Source organism: Vitis riparia, chromosome 15 (genome assembly GCF_004353265.1).
Source record: "Vitis riparia cultivar Riparia Gloire de Montpellier isolate 1030 chromosome 15, EGFV_Vit.rip_1.0, whole genome shotgun sequence".
NCBI classification, from domain to species: domain Eukaryota; kingdom Viridiplantae; phylum Streptophyta; class Magnoliopsida; order Vitales; family Vitaceae; genus Vitis; species Vitis riparia.
In genome coordinates, this window is record NC_048445.1 from 12,536,871 (window position 1) to 12,556,981 (window position 20,111).

Sequence of the window (20,111 nt, forward strand, 5' to 3'; positions counted from 1 at the left end):
CGGTTCGGGAAACAACCATCCTTTATGTTGTTGTCCCCAATACGAGAAGAAAAATCTAGAATTTCCCATTTTGCATTCTGAACTTGATCCTAGCAACCTTTAGCTCTGGGAGACTTTCTTTCTTCCATTTTTACCTAGTTCTATGTTAGTTTAGTTCCAAACACCACTTTCAAAACAAATTTTATTTTCTTTTAAACTTTAAGTTTTTGACAAAGGAAATCATCAGACTCAATTTCTAAGCTTGAGTCTATCACTAGTAGAGTGAAAACCCATCCCAGAGTTCGACCCTAGAGCTGCTATACTCTAGTAGCTTTGCTATGCTAGTATAAGGTCATAGGATTTATAAATATTTTTTATTAAAATACCCAACTGGGCACGAATCAATGAGACTATAGGATAAACAATTCAATTAATTAATGTCTCATTTTCTCAAGCAAAGTGTTTGTGCTCTGGATTTAGTTTCTTGTAAAAAGTTTAGTTTGGTTGGGGAATTCTTAAAAATGATATCTTGATAATAGATATTTTAATTTAAGATTGAAAGCAGAAAGTAGTGAAGGGTTGACTTGAATGAAACTGCTCTTGATAAAAACATGAGAGAATGAGTTCATTCATCATAAAGTGGAACTTGTTTATAGTGTTGTAAATTCTGATCAAAGTTCTATTTGAGATGTCTTTGGGACATCATGATCTTTCTCATCCTGCATCAACGAACATGGAGCAAGTCTTGCTTGCAATTACGTTTCATGTTACTTTGTTTTGTTTTGCCTTGCTACATGCAAGTTCTACTTGAAATTGGAGAAGCTTCTAATTTATCTCTCCAATCACTTTTACCCACTAGTTAGGACACTATCAAGTTTTTCCCTAATTTTATATTAAATCCTCTAAATGAAAATGGTTAGCTGTTCTTGTGATGATTGCAAATTATTTAGTTTTACTGCTTTAAGAAAAGTAGTTCTTTGCTATATCATTCTTCTAGCTTTGCAGCAAATTTAGGTGGTTGGTTCCGCCTTTTATTTTGTTGTAGTTTGAATTTAGGATGGTTCCATATGCTGATTATTATGGACAATATAATCTCCATTAAAGAAATTGTAAAACATATATTTGAAAATCTTTATATAATGGATGTGAATTGTCTATGCTTTATCATGATTACTAACTGATATTCTAATCTTATATCATTATCTTTTTTTTTTTCTTTTTTTTTCAGGTCATCAACAATTTTCTTGATCTTACAAGGTAGAACTTAAGAACATGAGAGCATGGCTAGGTGCTTATTTTGATTGGGGAAAGTTAATATCAAGATTGTCAATTCAATGCTTTCTATTTTTGTTTTTGTTTTTATCACTTTCAAGGAATAACATGATCTATGTTTTTAGAAAACCCAAATTTATATCAAATATGCTTATGTAAGCATATTAACTATAAAATAAAGTATTTATATGCAATGATTGTATTAGGATATAAGAATTATAAAAAAATAAAAAATAAAAAAGAATTAAGAAAATTAAGAAGCTATCACGAGGGTTGCATTTTAATATTTTTAACTATTTTTCATAAATTTCATGTCTATAATATTATTAAAATTAGATAGTTAATTATTTAGTAATGAAGTTCTTCAATGAATATAAACTAAGAGTGGAAAGACCTATAAAATAAATAAATAATCTAAGAGTGGAAATAGGTAAGACAATGTAGAAAAATATAGATTTTTTTTAAACTAAAAACAATTTGTGAACTAAATTATAATCTACTTATGGAAACAAAAAATGATCTACCATGAAAACAATTAACATAACATTAAAAGTTAGTTTAAACTTTAAAGAGTTAGCATTAAAAACATAGGTCTTTAACACTGTAGTTTTTTTTTTTTTTTTTTTTTCACGTATCATATGTGTGAATTCTTTGCTATGTTGCTCTTACTTCCTCTTTTGATGAACTTAATAATTGTAAACTAGGATATCTTCCATGGAGTTTAAATATTCATTGTTTTTTACATTGAATTTAGAGTTACAAAGTTCATTCAATTACAATCGGTGATATGGAAGGTCAATAGGTGTATTCATTGTATTTATCTTTTCTGAAATTGAAGGTAAATAGGTGTATTCTCCTATGATTTTTTTATTTTTATTTTTTGGTATTTCTTGCTTATGTTTATATTAATGTTGTGTTTATCCTACTAGGTATCCAAGAAATACACCAAGAAGGAGACGATGGTGAAGAAATAAAGACCACATTTTACGAAGATAATGTTGTACTTTTCAATTTAAGTTTGTATATTATCTTAATTGAATGTTTTTAACTAGGTTTTGTTTGCATATAAAATAAAATAGAGAGTAACTTGAAAAAGATTTACGAAATTATCTTTTTAATGTTCAAATGTATATGTAATATTTTTTATTTTTTTGCCTTGAATAGTAGTTTCTTTACATTATTCTAGGACTTGATTGTTATGATCATAATTAAAAGGTACCAAATTTAATTTGGAGATATGTTTCATATGGTAATAGGTTCATTTTCCATTAAAAAAATAAAATTATAATAAAATAATATTAAAATTTTCAAAATCAACCTTGGCTGATGGGTCATGCATAATTTTGCCACGTGCAGTAGCAATTATAAGATACGTGATAGCAAACATTGACATATATAAGCCAATTATGATATATATAAAATCTAACCTTGACATATGTATCTGAAAGCCTTGATATATGTGGGGTTAATCATGACATATATGATACCTAACCTTGACATTTGTTGGACTAATCTTAACAAAATAGTGAGTTAACCTTGACCTAAGATTAAGTAATCTTGATATAAGTTGAATCCAACCTTAACATATATGAAAGAAACATTGACATATCACATACTAATAAGATTTCATCATTTGTAAAAATAGAGAAAATCTTAACATATGCATATGTCAAGTTACCTTTAAACTTTTCTTGCCACTGGCATCGATAATATATATGAACAATAACCTACCTTGACAGATATACCTTACATTGACAGTGAAAAACTATCAACGAAGGCTTTTTTTTTTTTTTTTTTTTTTTCGTGTAGTGGTTTTTGGCACTCCTCGACTAGACCTCGACTGGACAAGGGTAATCAGTCGACTGATTCCCCAACCGGTTGAGCCGGTTGGCCAGAGCCTCGACCGGTTTAGCCTTTTGGCCCTGAAAACCTATCATTTTTAATTCCTTTATTTTCTAACACTTAGGCAAGGTCTTTAGCTAAATTAATATGCCAATTTTGAAATATTTTGCCTAAGGTACAGTTGATAAAACTCGGGTTTTAATGAAATCGAAATTTTAAAGAATAAACCGAGTTTTCAAAGATGCATGAAAAGGTATGGAAAACCTAAGTGCACCCATGTATTCATCTTACATTAGTTTCCTATGATCAAAAGTCTTCCAATAGTCTCAATCTTGTATCCCTTTGGTCCTTTGATGAATTTCCGAATTTATACCTAAGATTCTTTATCATTTAAACCAATTAGTCACTTAACCATGGTTTTTTATCATCAAAATCCAATTGGGAGAACCCTTAGGCTAACAATATCCCCATTTTTTTATGATGATAAACCTTGGTTATCTAGGAGAAAAAAGAAATCTCCCCCTCAAACCAATCATGGATTAATTAATTCAAAATTTATGAATTTAAAACCGAGATAATCAGAAAATGCAAATTTTCAATAGGAAACAATGTAAATCATGAAAATAGCATATCATATATAGTAAATTCAAATGTACACGAAACATCCAAACAGATGATATGATAATGATATGCATGTATAAGTCTCCCAGATCCTAAATATCTCTCCCCATTTGGCAACATCAAAAAGAAAAGAAGGGGGTCTCGATGAAATCAAGGTTGAGGAGGTGGAGGTGGAAACATTGAGTGTAGGTAAGCCATCATCTCCTTATGCTGACTCTCCTAGTGACTCTCAATGCGCTCAATCCTCTGCTGAAGATGCTCAAATGTAGCCTGTTGCTGATCCATACTATCCTCTATACGCTCAAATCTCTGTTGTAGATGCTCAAACTGAGAGATGAAGCCAGTTTGATATTGATCAATGTGATTCTCTATAGAATAGAATCGAGTATCACTGACTACTACGATCTCTTCCATACGAGTGCCAAGTGAGCTGACTTGAGTAGATAAATCCATCCAAGGCGCATGATTAAGAGTGTGAGGTGCCTGATGAAATGGTATCTTTGTGTGAGGAAGCTTGGTGAAAGATGGCCTAGAGGATGGTCCTGCTGTGTAAGTCAGCTCAAACATCATAGGCTCAGAGAATGTGGCCTCAACCTGAACACCTCCATCTCACGAATCTCGGCCTCCTCCTCTACTTTGGGATGTACCTGTCCTTGTCCCCGGGCCTATTCTGGTGGTCACTCAGCTCTCCTAATCCAGGAGCCATTGGGGCCCTTCTCAAACTTCATCCGCCCCAAAGGCTACTCATCATAAGTGTCATAAATACTAGGGGCCTCGAAGTCTGTCTCTTTGCTCAAATCAACCCTGGCATCCTTGAATACTCTAGTAAGGAAACGACCGTAGGGGAGTACTCGGGTTGTGCTCTCGCAACATGATATCATGTGCATCATCATTAGATACTCCATGGGAATTCGTCTCCCTATCAGAATAGAGTCCACAAGAAATGCCTCAAGGTAGGAGACTTCATCTCAGTGTCCGCCTCGTGGCAATAGGATGGAGCAGATCATCCGATGAAGGACTCGGATAATAAAGGTCAGGCTATGTGTCGATGGTTTGCCCATTCCCTAGGCATCTAAAAGGCCGCACATCCTCTTAATAACCTCTTTAGGCTTGAAACCCGACACAGTGGGCCAAACCTTGGACTCATACACCCTGAGTCCAACCAGAGGAATGTCAAAAATACGAAAAATGCTCTTCGGGTCTAGCTGGATCTCAACACCTCTAACGGTGGATCTCAACTCGTGAATAGAATTCACGCACCAGAGTTGGGAAAATCCGCTCAGAAATCGTCACTACTGGCAGCCATCCCATTCGTCCAAAAAGTCCCTTAAACTTGAAATACTGAAGTTGGGAGAAATTGATACTTCTCCCTAGAACTACTTTCCTCTAAGTGAACTTCTACTTGTACCTATGATAATCCTTTACGGAACTGAAGAGGCCCGTGTCATACCTTGCCTTTCGGCGAACCTCCGTGTGAGCAGGCTGAAACTACTCAGTAGGATACTTGTCCTGAGCCTTAGAGGTTGTCGTCTCTCTCCTAGAAGCCATCAGAAGAATAGAAAAGAAAGAGATGAGGCTGGTAGAGAATGAACCAAGCACAACCAAGAGAAAACAAAATTGAACAAAAGCCCTAGACGTGCGGGAATAGAGTTGAAACCGGCTGTGACGTGCGCTGAAGGAGAAGTCGTCCCAAAACGAAGCCCTAGGTCCCAAAAATCAAATCGAAACCCCTCAAAATGCTGCAATGTCATCAAAAATCTCTTATGGGCAACTAAAACGGCACAACCCTTGAAGAACCAGAGGAAAGAGGTGAAAAAATGAGGCGCGAGAGGGGTATTTAAAACGACACCCCGACGAACTAGTCGACCGCTCCTGATCCGATCGACCGCCTGGTTAATGGTCAACACTTTGGTTTTTGTGCATTTTCTCTTCTCGTGATCCTCTCCCTGCCATTTTTAGATGAAATCCCCAATTTTTTATGTCCAATACTAAGGGAATTTTGATTTTTGGTCAAAATTTGACCATTTTCTTAAGTATATGTCTATATAATGCATATGATATGAAATTCATGCAATCATAAGGTATATTCATCAAGAATTCATTAAGTAATCATTTGATCATAAAGAAATCACCCCTAGTTGTATTCTAATATCAACAAATTGTTTTTCACTTAGAGGTTTCGTAAATATATTGGCAAGTTGATCTTTGTGCTTACAAATTCAAGTGTAATGTCACCATTTTGTGCATGGTCTCTAAGAAAATGATGTCTAATTTCTATATGCTTAGTCCTAGAGTGTTGCACGGGATTTTTTGAAATATTTATGGCACTTGTGTTATCACATTTAATAGGAACATGCTCAAAACACAAATTGAAATCACTAAGTGTTTGTTTCATCTAAAGAATTTGTGCATAACATAAACTGGCTGCTATGTATTAGGCTTCTGCCATTGACAAAGCTACTGAATTTTGCTTCTTACTTTGCCATGAAACAAGTGAGTGTCCTAGGAAATGACAAGTGCCACTAGTGTTTTTTCTTTCAACTTTACAACCGATAAAATCGACATCCGAGAATCCAATTAATTCAAAGTTATCACCCTTAGGATACCATAAGCCTATCTCTATTGTCCCTTTCAAATATCTAAGGATTCGTTTTACAGCACTTAAATGAGATTCTTTAGGACAAGATTGAAATCTAGCACACAAGCATACGCTATACATGATGTCGGGTCTACTAGCGGTCAAATATAGCAAAGAACCTATCATGCCTTTATACATAGTTGAGTCAATGGATTTACCTTTCTCATCCTTATCAAGCTTGATGGATGAGCTCATTGGAGTCTTCATTGTTTTGGCTTCTTCCATGTTGAACCTTTTGAGAAGATCTCTTATATACTTTGCTTGATCGATGAAGGTTCATTCCTTTAGTTGTTTGATTTGAAGTCCAAGGAAGAAGTTGAGTTCTCCCATCATGCTCATTTCAAACTCACTATGCATGCATTTAGAAAATTCTTCACAAAGAGAGACATTAGTAGCTCCAAAAATAATATCATCAATATATATTTGAACTAAGAGCATGTCATTTTCTTTGGTCTTTATGAAAAGAGTTGTGTCAATTTTTCCCATTTTAAAACCCCTTTTATTTACTCAATCTTTCATACCATGCTCTAGGTGTTTGTTTCAAACCATAAAGTGCCTTTTTAAGTTTAAAAACATGGTTAGGAAAGTTAAAACTTTGAAAACCGGGTGGTTGTTCAACATATACTTCTTCATTTATAAAGCCATTTAAGAAATCACTTTTCACATCCATTTGATATAAAACAAAGTCTTTAAAACATGTAAAGGCAAGTAGCATCCTAATGGCTTCCAATCTAGCTACGGGGGCAAAAGTTTCTTCATAATTTATCCGTTCTTCTTGATTAAAACCTTGGGCTACCAATCTTGCTTTATTTCTAACAATTATGCCATTTTCATCCGTTTTATTTCTAAAGACCCATCTAGTTCCAATAACACTTTGATTTGAAGGTCTTGGCACAAATTCCCATACTTCACTTCTTTCAAATTGATTTAACTCTTCTTACATAGCAATCATCCAATTTTCATCAACTAGAGCATCATTTATATATTTAGGTTCAATTTGAGAGATAAAAGCAACATTATTGCAAATATATCTAAGAGATGATCTAGTTTTTACCCCACTAGATGGATTACCTATAATTTGATCTTGTGGGTGGTTGATGACAAACTTCCAATCTTTAAGAAGGTCTTGGCTTGATTCACCTTGCACTTGTTGAGGAGAGGGTAGAGCCAATGGTGATTCTTCTTTCTTGGGATCCTCTCCAATTTCTTCTTGTTGCCATCTATCTTCAATTTTTAATTTTCCCATAGAGGTCTCCAATCCTAAATCATCATCAAAACTCTTTCTTTCTTGGAGAGAATTTTTAGATTCATAAAAAATAACATGGATGGACTCCTCTACAACCATGGTTCTTTTGTTAAAAACTCTAAAGGCTTTACTTGAAGTTGAGTAACCAAGAAAAATTCCAACATCTGATTTTGCATCAAAATTTCCAAGATTGTCTTTGGTGTTTAATATAAAACATTTGCACCCAAAGACTTTGAAATAGCTAATGTTGGGTTTCTTGTTTTTCCAAAGCTCATAGGGAGTTTTCTTAAGAATGGGCCTCAATAATATTCTATTTAAAGCATAACAAGAAGTGTTAATTGCTTCGGCCCAAAAATATATTAGTAAATTGTTTTCATTTAACATGGTTAGAGCCATTTCTTGAAGAGTTCTATTTTTCCTTTCAACTACCCCATTTTGTTGAGTTCTAGAAGCCGAAAAATTGTGGTTAATACCATGCTCATTGCAATAGTCTTCAAAATCAATATTTTCAAATTTTCTCCCATTATCACTTCTTACACAACTAATGGTAAAACCTTTTTCATTTTGAACCTTATTGCAAAACTTTGAAAACTCATAAAAGGCTTCATTCTTTTGACTTAAAAACAAGACCCAAGTGTATCTAGAGAAGTCATCCACAACATATGCGTAAGATTTTCCTCCAAGGCTTGGTGTCCTAAAGGGACCAAATAAGTCCATATCCAACAACTCAAGAGGCCTAGTTGTTGAAATGAAATTTTTGTTTTTAAAAGAGTTTTTGATTTGCTTTCTCATTTGACAAGCTTCACAAACTTTGTCTTTTTAAAAATTTATTTTGGGAAGACCTCTAACAAGTTCATCTTTGTTGAGTTGGGAAATGAGGTCCATATTAGCATGTCTTAACCTCCTATGCCACAACCAACTTTGATCATGCATTCTTGAAAAGCATCTATCATGGCCATCATATTTTGAAATATTTATCTCATAAACATTATCACATCTATGGCCCATGAAGATAGTTTTATCATTTTGAATATCCTTGATGATGCAATGAGATGCTTTAAAAATCACTTTAAAACCTTTGTCACAAAGTTGACTAATGCTTAAAAGATTAAGTTTTAAACCATCCACTAATAAAACACTTTCGATAAGAGAGGATGTGTCATTACCAATACTGCCTTGATCAATGATCCTTCCTTTTGCATTGTCTCCAAAGGTAATGTATCCTCCCTTTCTCTTTGTAAGGAAAGCAAACTTGGATTCATCCCCGGTCATGGGTCTTGAGCATCCACTATCCAAGAACCACTTATCCTTCTTTGAACCCTACAAAATAAAATTCAAGTTGATTTGGGTACCCATATCTTTTTGGGTCCTTGAGGGTTAGTGACCTTGGATTTCTCAATCCAAACCTTTTTAACTTTAACATTTGAATTCTTTTGGGAACCATTCATTAAAGGATATGTGCTACTAATGTGCCCTCCTCTTCCACAAAAGTTGCAAGTAGTAGAAGGACTTGCACTTGAGGATTCTTTTACAAAATAGTTTTTAAAATACTTTTGATTTTTTTAAGATTTGAATCATAGCCCTTGTTTGTCAAAAACACATTTTTGGCTAGCTAAGATCATTTCAAAAGATTTTTGTCCACAAAAAAAAAAATTGAAAGAGAGGAGGTTAACCACTCATTTTTCTTTTTCAAAATCTCATTTTCTTTTTCAAGATGAGTTTTAGAAATTTCAACAATTGAAAATTTTTCTTTCACTTCTTCAAGTTCTTTTTCAAGTTCTTGAATTTTCTTTTTTAAGAGAATTATTTTTCAAACCAAGTTTTTCAAAATCCTCATATAATTCTTCAAAAACATTATGCATATCTTCATCACTAAAGTTAGAATTTACCTCATCAACTTCATCTATTTCCATGAAGCACATGTTTGCCACTTCTTTCTCTTTTTCTTCTTCGGAGGATTCTTCACTTTCACTCCAAGTAGCCATTATTGCCTTTTTCATTCTTCTCTTGGCTTCACTTTTGTAGAGAGGACAATCATATTTGATGTGTCCCAGTTTTTTTGCATTTGAAACACACCAAATCTCTTTTCTCTTCCCATTTCTCCTTGTCACCATGAGATGAGTATTCTTTTTTAGAAATGCATTTTCTAGAGGTGAACTTTCTTCCTCTAAACCTTTCACCCCTCATGTATTTGTTAAGCTTTCTTGTGATGAGGGCTAAATCATCATCTTCCTCACTTGGTTTTCCTTCTTCAACATCTTCTTCTTTCTTAGTTGTAGCTTTGAGAGCTATGCTCTTCTTCTTTTTGTCTTTACCCTCTTGTAGCTTCTTTGCCAAGTTAATCTCATATGTCATCAATGACCCTATGAGCTCTTCCATAGGTAGCTTGGTTAAGTCTTTTGCTTCTTGAATTGTGGTGACCTTAGTATGCCACTTTGATGGGAGTGACCTCAATATCTTCATCACCTTTTCGGATTCCTTGTAGGTTTTTCCCAAAGCTTCAAGACCATTGACAATGTCGGTGAACCTAGTGATCATCTCAACAATAGTCTCATTTTCTTTCATTGAAAACAATTCATAGCTATGAACAAGTAAATTAATTTTCGACTCTTTCACTTGATTTGTTCCTTCATGAGTTATCTCAATTAATCTCCAAATTTCTTTAGCCGATTTGCATTGACATATTCTATTATATTCATTTCTATCCATAGCACATTGCAAAGTAAAAACAACCTTAGCATTTAATTGAAAATTTCTTCTATCAAGTTCATTCCATTCTTGCTTGGGTTTTGGAACCAAGACTCCATCAACTAGTTTAGTAGGAAAAGTTGGGCCATCTTCAATGATGTCCCATACATCTAAATTAGTTGATTGTAAATACCAAGTCATTCTAGTTTTCCAATAGGGATAGACGGGTCTCGTAAAAAATGGAGCTCTATGTTTTGTAAAATTTTCAGTTTGAGATGAGCTTGATGGAATAGCCACTTCCTCTTAGATGATTAAGTCTTAAACAAGAGGTCTAGCTCTGATACCAATTGTAGGACCTCAGGTGCTACCAACTCTTCTAAAAGAAATTGCTATTAGGAAAAGCTCATACCCTAACCTTATAGTGCATTCACCCAAGCGCCCAAGGCGAACATAAGAGGAGTTGATGGACGAGGCCAACCCTTTGATCTGCTAACAAAGAGTTTCCCTTAAAAGATCTTGGAGAAATCAACTATTTTTTAGGGATTGAAGTGAATCATACTTCTGAAGGTATTCACCTTTCTCAATGAAAATACATAACTGATCTATTATGCAAAGCTAAAATGGAAGGTGTCAATCCTATTTCTACTCCTATGACTAGTGGACAAAACTTTCAGGCTATGGAAGTGAATCGGTTCAGGATGTGAAGTTGTATAGATCAGTTGTAGGAGCTTTGCAATATTTAATAGTTACTAGGCCTGAAATTGCCTATAGTGTTAATAAAGTTTGTCAATATATGCAAGCTCCATTCGAATCTCATTGGAGAGTAGTCAAAATAATTCTCAGATACTTGAAAGGCACTCTTCATCATGGATTACATTTAAGAAAGTCTCCTACTCTTGATCTTGTAGTATTTTGTGATGTTGATTGGGCCTCTGATCCTGATGACTAAAGATCAACTTTAGGATTTTGTGTATATTTTGGTCAAATTTAGTGATTTGCCAATTAAAGAAACAACACACTGTATCTAAATCAAGTACAAAAGTAGAATACAGAAGCCTAGCTAGTTTGGTTGTAGAAATCACTTGGCTACAATCTTTTCTCTCAGAAATTAAAATCACTTTGCCTACGCCACCAGGTATTTGGTGTGATAATCTCAACACTGTTATGTTAGCTACTAATCCAATATTACATTTCGGGACAAAACACATTGAATTTGATTTTTATTTTGTCAAGGAAAAAGTTCTGCAAAGAAAGGTTTCAGTCCAACATGTGCCTTCCATTGATCAAGTAGCAGATTTTTTAACTAAAGCTGTCTCAAGCACTCAGTTTGTAAATCTAAGAAACAAACTCAAAGTAGAAAATCTTTCTACCTTAAGTTTGAGGGAGAATGTTAAGAAATAGTTTCATATGGTTAAAAAATGTACATGTGTCATATGCTCATTGGTTTTCTTCTATTATTGTTAGAGAATTTGTTAGTAAGGTCTACTATATATATTACCCTATAAACAGCAGAATAGAGAGAGAAAAATAAAAAACAGAAAATCACTTTACCATTCTCAATTCTGTTATCTTCCTTTCTCATCTCTGTTTACTTTCTTTACATAGATATTATTTTCTAGGCCTCACAAATTTGAAATACATTGACATACAACTTCATCCTTTAATCAATGTGGGGTATTCTTAAGAAGATCTTGGATTGATTGAGCCTCAGACTATCTTTTATTAATCCAAATATTGATTGTTATACACCCAAAATCTATATATTAAAATCTCCTATTTTCATTATAAGAGAAGTCAATCTTTGATGGCCTAAAAATAATTTTACCATCTTGGTCTATACTTCAAATATAATTAATACACTCATTATCTTCTTTCATTTTGAGCCCTCCAGCAATTCATCCATTGAAAAGTTTTTGTTCAAAATAAATTTCTATTTAATTAATTAAAAAATTATACAGGGGAAAGAGCTTAATATATATGGTGAGGTTTATATCCATAGAAATTCTAAGCTCAAAATCAAATTGGTGGATGGGAGTAGCTTAGTGGTAGCTATTGTTCTAAACAACATTCCAAAAGGAACCACTCAAGTACTCTTTAGAGGCAAGCTCTTCAAGGTTGCTTACTTCATAGCCCTTGCTTTGTGCCAAAAGGGTATCCAGGTATTTTCAATATATATATATATATATACATTCATCCCTACTTTTATAACCTGCATATGTAGTAGTTGATAATATTTATTAAACAAAAATTTTCTTTTGGAATCAATAAATAATAAATTAATAATGATGTTAAAATAATAATATTACTTGCAAAAACTAAATTTTTTTAATTAATGTGGAACAACAACTACTATTGTACCAGGTCAGTCTTAGTTTTGATTTATACTATAATACAATTGAAATAATTCTTAGGTGGCTACTTTCCATGATGAATAGTACAAGAAGATCAATATGAAGCTGAACATCAAATTGGAAGGTAAATTGGCTCTTCCAAAAACTTATGCCCATAAGGTAAAACCTCTTATTGCATCATTTTTTTTTTTTTTTCTATAATCTTCCTTACTATTTACCATTGATATATTGCACTTATTAGAATTTGAATGTCAGGAACTAATTATATATATATATATATATATATAATATTGGAAAAGCCACCTAGATGTCACATTAGAGTAACTTTTTGGAAAAATTAAAACAAAATTTTACCAAAAACATCTCAACAATGCAACACAAAAAATAATTAGATTTAAAAACGTTTTTTTGTTTTTTTTGTTTTCATTTGTGTGTGACAAAAAATGAACTTAGCATTGAAAATCTTTAAGAGATATATACTAGTGAATTGTATAGATATGGTTGGTTGGAGATGGCTTGATCGAAGAAGAACAATTGAAGGCACCAAAAGGAACTCTATTTATTCCATTTTCTCAATTCTCTCTTAAAAGAATGCGCAAAGATTGCCTCTACCACACCACACCAGCAATGATGTCTCCCATATCTTTTGAGAACATGGATTCTTGTGAGATCAGTCAATGCTAATTTCTAGAATACCAAACAGTCTTGAGAATAATGATTTATGGTTCTATATAAATAATAAAACTATTCTTTCATATATAACAATTGAAAATTTATTTTGTATACCTCTTGGTTTACGAAATTTTTTATTTAAATATAGAATTGGTTGCCAAGAAGAGCAATCAGTGCGTGATGTTTAGCCAGAATATTGCATGCATTAGAGGGATGGAATGTGCATGAGTGTGGTCACAACATGTTCGATATTGAGAAGATTTGGGAAGCCAGCCTTCGACATGGATTTCGTCCTTTAATGATTCTCTTTTAATGATTAATACAACTTTATTTAAATAGTTTTCTATTTGCTGCTAATATCTAGAATGCTACATGTTTTGGTTCATATCATATGAACTCAATCTATCTATAAGTGGGCATGGTATGATATTCCAAGCCTTCTTGACCATCCTATGTTGTTAATAAGTTACATAAGGTGAATTAAGTAAGATCTAAGAAAATTATAGTGCATGTACCATGCTTTGAAATTAGGGTTATGAACTATAATTGAAGTCTTTACATTCAACTCTTGCATTAAGCCAAAATTATGGGTCATTTGTGCTATACTCAAGATACCATTAGTATGTTCGAGAATTGTTTTAGAAAACAATTTTCTATTTTTGAAGAAAAAAACAATAGCCTATTTTGAAACTGTTTTTTTCCAATGTTTTCAAAACTAGGCTATTTATTGAACTGAAAAAGTTACCAATTCATGATTCATTGGTCGGACCAGTGGTTGAACCATGGTCAAACCAATGATGTCATAAATATATAATTTATATTTTATTAAAATTAAAATTAAAATTTAAAAATTTAAAAATATATAATTAAAAATTTTCTAATATTATTTATTCATTTTCATATAAATGTATTAATATTTTAAATTTTATTAAACAAAACATGTACAATATTTAAATATGAAAAATATTGAAAATGAATATATATATATATATATATATATACATTTATGAAATAACATATGTAGATAATTTTTGAAAGTTTTAGTGAAGTGGTGCACCTACTCTTCCTTGAACTTGTTGTCCATGGTTCAAGCCTCCTCATTGCAACTTCATTACCTCAAAGCATCAGTCAACCTCTAGTTCAAGACAACCATAGCAAAGGAAGCTCAACCCAATGGATGGTTAAAGCATGTTAACGTAATAGCTTGATCTCATATTTAATCATAAAATGGCAATACCATAAAAACTTTACCATAATTATCTTAGAAATGGTTAAAGCATTAAAGAAAAAGATATTTAATCCGTTTAAAAAGCCAAGTAATTGACTCTACCATTACATCCTTTTCATACACTAAACAAAGTGTAAGCATATTTTTGTGTTGGTAATTCTGAATTAAAATTCCCATTATGTTTCTCCTAGCTCAATCATTTCAAATCTTCCCTCGAACTCTTGTCATTTTCAAGTTGTTCATGATTGAAGATTGCTAGAGGAGATGGTAAGTGTTTTTTAGGTGATGAATGATATCAAACATTGGTCAACCAAGTTTTAATCTTGTTAGGACATTAATTCTTATTTGTATGTTGACAATTTTGTTCCTTTTAATATTTGGTCATAGAAGTTTTTTTAGATAGTGACTTGCTCTCCATTGAAGATTTGTTCGTCTAACCAGAAAGTCACAGGTACTTCTAAAAAGGTTTAACTTATGGCAAGTTAGGCTTCTAAAAGGTATAGAGAGAATTGGTTTTGTTTTGAACTTAAAAATGTTTTAAAATTAACTTTTTGAAAAGGGCAAGACCGCTTAAGTGCTCAAGGCCACTTAAGTACTCCACACTTAAGAACTAGAGGCCCTTAAGTGGTGCTTTAGTTGGCTCAAGCGATCATGTTAATTCTATCGAGATTTTTTCATTCAAATTCAATTTAGAACTCTTCCAAAACCAAAACTCTTTGGGTTAGTTGCCTATATTTACCTCATTATAATCCCTTAAGGGTTAGAGATCTCAAACTTATTGTGAGGTTTTCATTAAGGAGAAAGTCTAACGTGACACACTATTTCCAATCTCTTACTCAAAAGAGGCAAGCTTTGAATCTTAGGGTAAAGACCTTCATCCCTTCAACGAGATTGAAGTGTATTCATAGGAGCAATAAGAGGTTGTTGTGTTGCGGATGTGGATTAAGTAGTAGGTATTGGAGAGTAAGTCTTTAGGGTAAAGTGAGCAAGTAAATCTATGTAACTTGATTTCATATAGTGGATTTGGATTAGTTGTCTTAGACCTCGTGGTTTTTTTTATCTCCATAGTTAGTGTGGGGGTTTTCCACGTTAAAATCTTTGTGCCTCATTGTTTATATCTTTTGATTATTTTGTTTGAATTGCCTACAATATAAAAATTGATATACCTTGACTATTCCCAAGATAAAAATTGGGTTTAATATTTAATCATTATACTGTAATAATTTTAATACATCTATTCACCCCTCTTTAGGTGTTACCCTATTGGACTTTGGGCATATTTCAAATTTTTTATCTTTTTATTGAAAAATAAAGTTAAAGCTTAAGAGTGTCAAAATTTGTATTTATATTAGCTGGATCAATTTCTAATTGATCAAATTAAAGACTAATGTTTCTATTATAACTAGATTTTTTCAATATTGTCATATTGATCAAAATTGGATCACATTTGCGAATCTTCATTATTTTTCAAATGAATCTTAATTGTTTAATGGGTTTTAAAACCCTAATATTTAAGCCCTATGTCTAAAAAAAAGGGAAAATACAGTTATGAGATTTAGGTAGGCTCCCTTGAGCTTCAAGTTCTTTACCTATTTTGGTGGTCTTTGGTTTGAAAGAAATTTGATAAAATTTTATGGCTTTGAGTTGAAAATCATCTTTAAAGTGCAAAAATTCCTTTTAAAATTGGTTGATTCAGTGTAGGTTTCATCCATACTCTCATGGTCATCATATTTGATGCAAAATCCAAATTTCTTCTTCTATGGATTCAATAAGAGACCAAGATCAAGCTTAGTATGGATTTCAAGCATGTTTTGAAAGAAAAAGTGGTTAGCCAAAGTTTGAAGGTTCTAGTCAAGTAGTTCAAGAAAGGATTGAAGATTAGGATGTTGGGATTAAGCTCTAGAAAGCATGACATGATGTAACAAATAGAGACTAATTTATAAATTTAATTATTTAATATTTCCTAGTTTCCCATTTATTATCCTTTTTACATAAATTGTTTACTTGAGCATACATGCTCCACATCTCTTGTAGAGTGATGATTAGTCTATAGCCGGTTCATGGATTTGGACAATCCATATGAGACTAGTGCACTACCTCCTAATTGGAGGGATGATTTGTCTTGGTCATCAAGATGGTTTTCCCATGGTGAGTGCACTAGTGTATGTAAAGCATATTGGATAGGACTTATAGTGAATCATAACAAGGCTATTAATTGTCATGATTCACTAAGCTACTATACTGCATAGACTCTCAACCTTGAGAGGATATTAAGTCTATGTCAAAGTCAACAAAAGACTTTGACCTATGGGTAAGACCTTAAGGTGGCCATATATTCCTATGAATTAGGTCACTATTGATGGAAGTTGGTGCTGATAATATTCTCAGTAGAGGAATCATGATATCTCATGGAATTGAGATAGTGTATCCTCTTAGGTGATCCAAAGGACATGTGATCTAGAAGACTATAACCATAACATTTCCTTTAGTGGAAATTTGATATATTCTCCTTCTACCTAGAGTACGTCAATTGATCATATAATAAGTGGGATCTATAACTCAAGGATTGGATAGGTAATCTTAATAGGTGATAGTATTACCTTGTTAGATTATGGACACCGGTTCATGGGGAGTCTACATGTAGTGGATAGTAGGTCACATACTCGAGCTTCATTTCGTTATTATTTACATAGGGTATTAGAGTGCAGTTGATTTTCATTAGTGAAATGTTGAATCAGCTTCAAAATTGGATTTTAAGGGAGTCGATACTTTTATAGGTTATAGTGGTCCCCGCTCTAAGCTCATATACCATGATGACACGGTTTATGAGGGTTGGATTGGTTCTACGTTCACTCTTATGCATAAAGGCATTTTGGTAATTGTTAGTTGCATAGGGAATAGTGAAAAAGTTCTTTAGAGTGGGCTAATTGATTAATTAGATGAGTCTATGAGGTTAATTAATCAATTAAGACCTATTTTAAGTTAGATTAAGTGACCCAATTCTTAGTGGGTTTTGTTGGGATTGAGTCCCTAAAAGTAAGACATGATGTAACAAATTTAGGCTTAACTATCCCCTTGTTATCCTTTTGGTGTATTGACATTGATTTGAGTATTGAGTCCATGTTTCTTACATTGTACATGACTTGGTTGCATTAGAATTTGCCCAAAAGATATAAGCCATGGGTTTCTTGTAAGTAGATAAGTTGTCCATATTCAGTTCATGGATTTGGGCAATCTAGTAGAGACTATAGTGCACTACCTCTTAATTGGAGGGATAACTTATCTTGGTCATCAGGATGGGTTTCCCATGGTGAGTTCACTAGTGTATGTGATGCACACTAAACAAGACCTATGGTGAATCATGATATAGGACTATCAATTATCATGATTCACCAAGCTATTATACTGCACGAGCTCTCAACCTTGAGAGGATATTGAGCCTGTGCCAAAATCAATGAAAGGCTTTGTCCTATGAGTGAGACCTTAAAGTGGTCATATATTCCTATGGATTGGGTCACTATTGATGGAGGTTGACGACAACAAGTATTCTCAATATATATAGGCATCATGATATCTCATGGGATTGAGACAGTGTGTCCTCTTAGGTGATCCAAAGGACATGTGATCATAAAATCCATGGCCATAGTAATTCCTTTAGTGGAATTTGACATATGCTCCTTGGAGGTAGAGTATGTTAGTTGCTCACTTAATAAGTAGGATCTGTCACTCAAGGATATGAGAGGTAATCTTGCTAGCTGATAACACTACATTGTTAGATTACGGGCATGCATGCAATGGATAGTAGGTCACGAACTTGAACACTTGATGTCTCATTAACATATACATAGGGTATTGGCATGCAATTGACTCTCTGTAGTGGGATATTGACTCAATTTTAGAACTTGATTATGAGGGAGCTAGTACTTTTATGGGTCTCAATGGTCCCCGTTTTGAGCTCATATTCCTTGATGACATGGTTTATGAGAGTTGGATGGGTTTTTAGTTCAGTTTTGTTCATAAAGGTGTTTTAGTAATTACACTAAGTTGTATAAGGATAAGTGAGCAGTATATTTGGATTGGGCTAGTTGATTAATTAGGGCTTCGTATGGTTAATTAATCAATTAGAAATCTTTTTAGGCTAGATTAAGTGATCCAAGCCCATAGTAGGCTTAAGTCACTTAAGCCCAATAGGAAGCCTATAGATACCCCTTTAGGGGTTAGGGTTTCAAGGTCTTTCCATTCTCTTTTTCAATCCAAAAAGAAAACCCTGATCTCTACCCTTGAGATCGCCACCATCTCAGTGCCTAGACATAAGGAAGAGTCATCAAGTGGAAAATCTTGGGTGTACGAAAAGCGCATTGGAATCACACAAGTCACACGCACGAGAACCATATGAGATGTGCATAGGAATCATACATGATGTGCACAAGCCATGTGCATGAGAATCGCATGAGACTTGCACGTGGGTAGTGACATGAGGAAAGGTTATCCAGTTTTTCTAGGCATGTTCTTCACCATAAGGAATTGATCTTGGAACATCTAGATCCAGGTATGAACACTTTTTCTATTGATCTTTATTCTATAATGGTTTTTGAAGTCATTATTTTTCACTTGTTAGATTTAGAGAGCCCTAAGGATGGATGCATGCATCTTATGAGATCTAGGGCATGGGAATGGAGTGATCTAGGGTTCCCAACAATTGGTATTAGAGCCCTAGGGTAGGGTTTAGCATGTTAGATCTATTTTAGAGTGTGCTAACTTTGTTTTACAGGGTTGCTTTATTCATCCCATAGCACAAAGAGATGAATGTATGTCAATACAATGATTATAATTGTGATAGGTTGTTATTTCTTCAATTGAATGGAATTTTTTTATTGATTCAATTGCCTTTTGATTCTCTAGATTGGGTTGTATACCTCATAAGGGGTATAGAATTTTTATTTGGTTGTTAAAATCTTTTCTTTTCAATAAATGAGTTGTAAGCTCCATTATAAGCATATAGGAATTTTTATTGCTGTAAAAATTTCAGTTTTTTACATCCATCTATAGTGACCCAAGAGAAAATAAGGAATCTTGAAAGTTCTTTTTGAGATTTTATGATGCTTAAAGAAAAAAGAACCATTCTTGGAAGTTCTTGGTTTGAGATCCGTAGCAACATAGTGACATTGAATTGAACTCAAAATCTAGACTAGATCCTAGTAGTTTCTTGGGGTGAACTACATATGAATTTGAAGTTTAGGAAGTTACTAATCTAACGCCTCAAACAGATCATAATTCGAAGTTGAAATGAGAGAGATATAACCGATTGAAGCAAGGTTGTGCAAAGTGCATGATAACACAGTGACGTCAATTTTGAGCCAAAATCGAGGCTACTTCTAGTTAGTTTCTTGGGAAAAATCACATATGGTTTTGAAGCTTAGGAAGTTAGAAATCCAACACTTCAAACAGATCACAATTAAAAATGGAAACGAGGGAAATATGCCAATTGAAGTAATGATACACAAAGAGCATGTTGTTATGGGATTGCATATGGGTCCAATTCTTTTTGGTTGTTTAGGTTGAATTTTGGACCTC

General features: G+C 33.4%; 1 pseudogene; it reads left to right on the top strand.

Annotated features, from left to right (window-relative positions):
* Positions 1-13,622, top strand: part of LOC117931973 — a 41,230-nt pseudogene extending 27,608 nt beyond the window's left edge.
* The last annotated feature ends 6,489 nt before the right edge of the window (positions 13,623-20,111 follow it).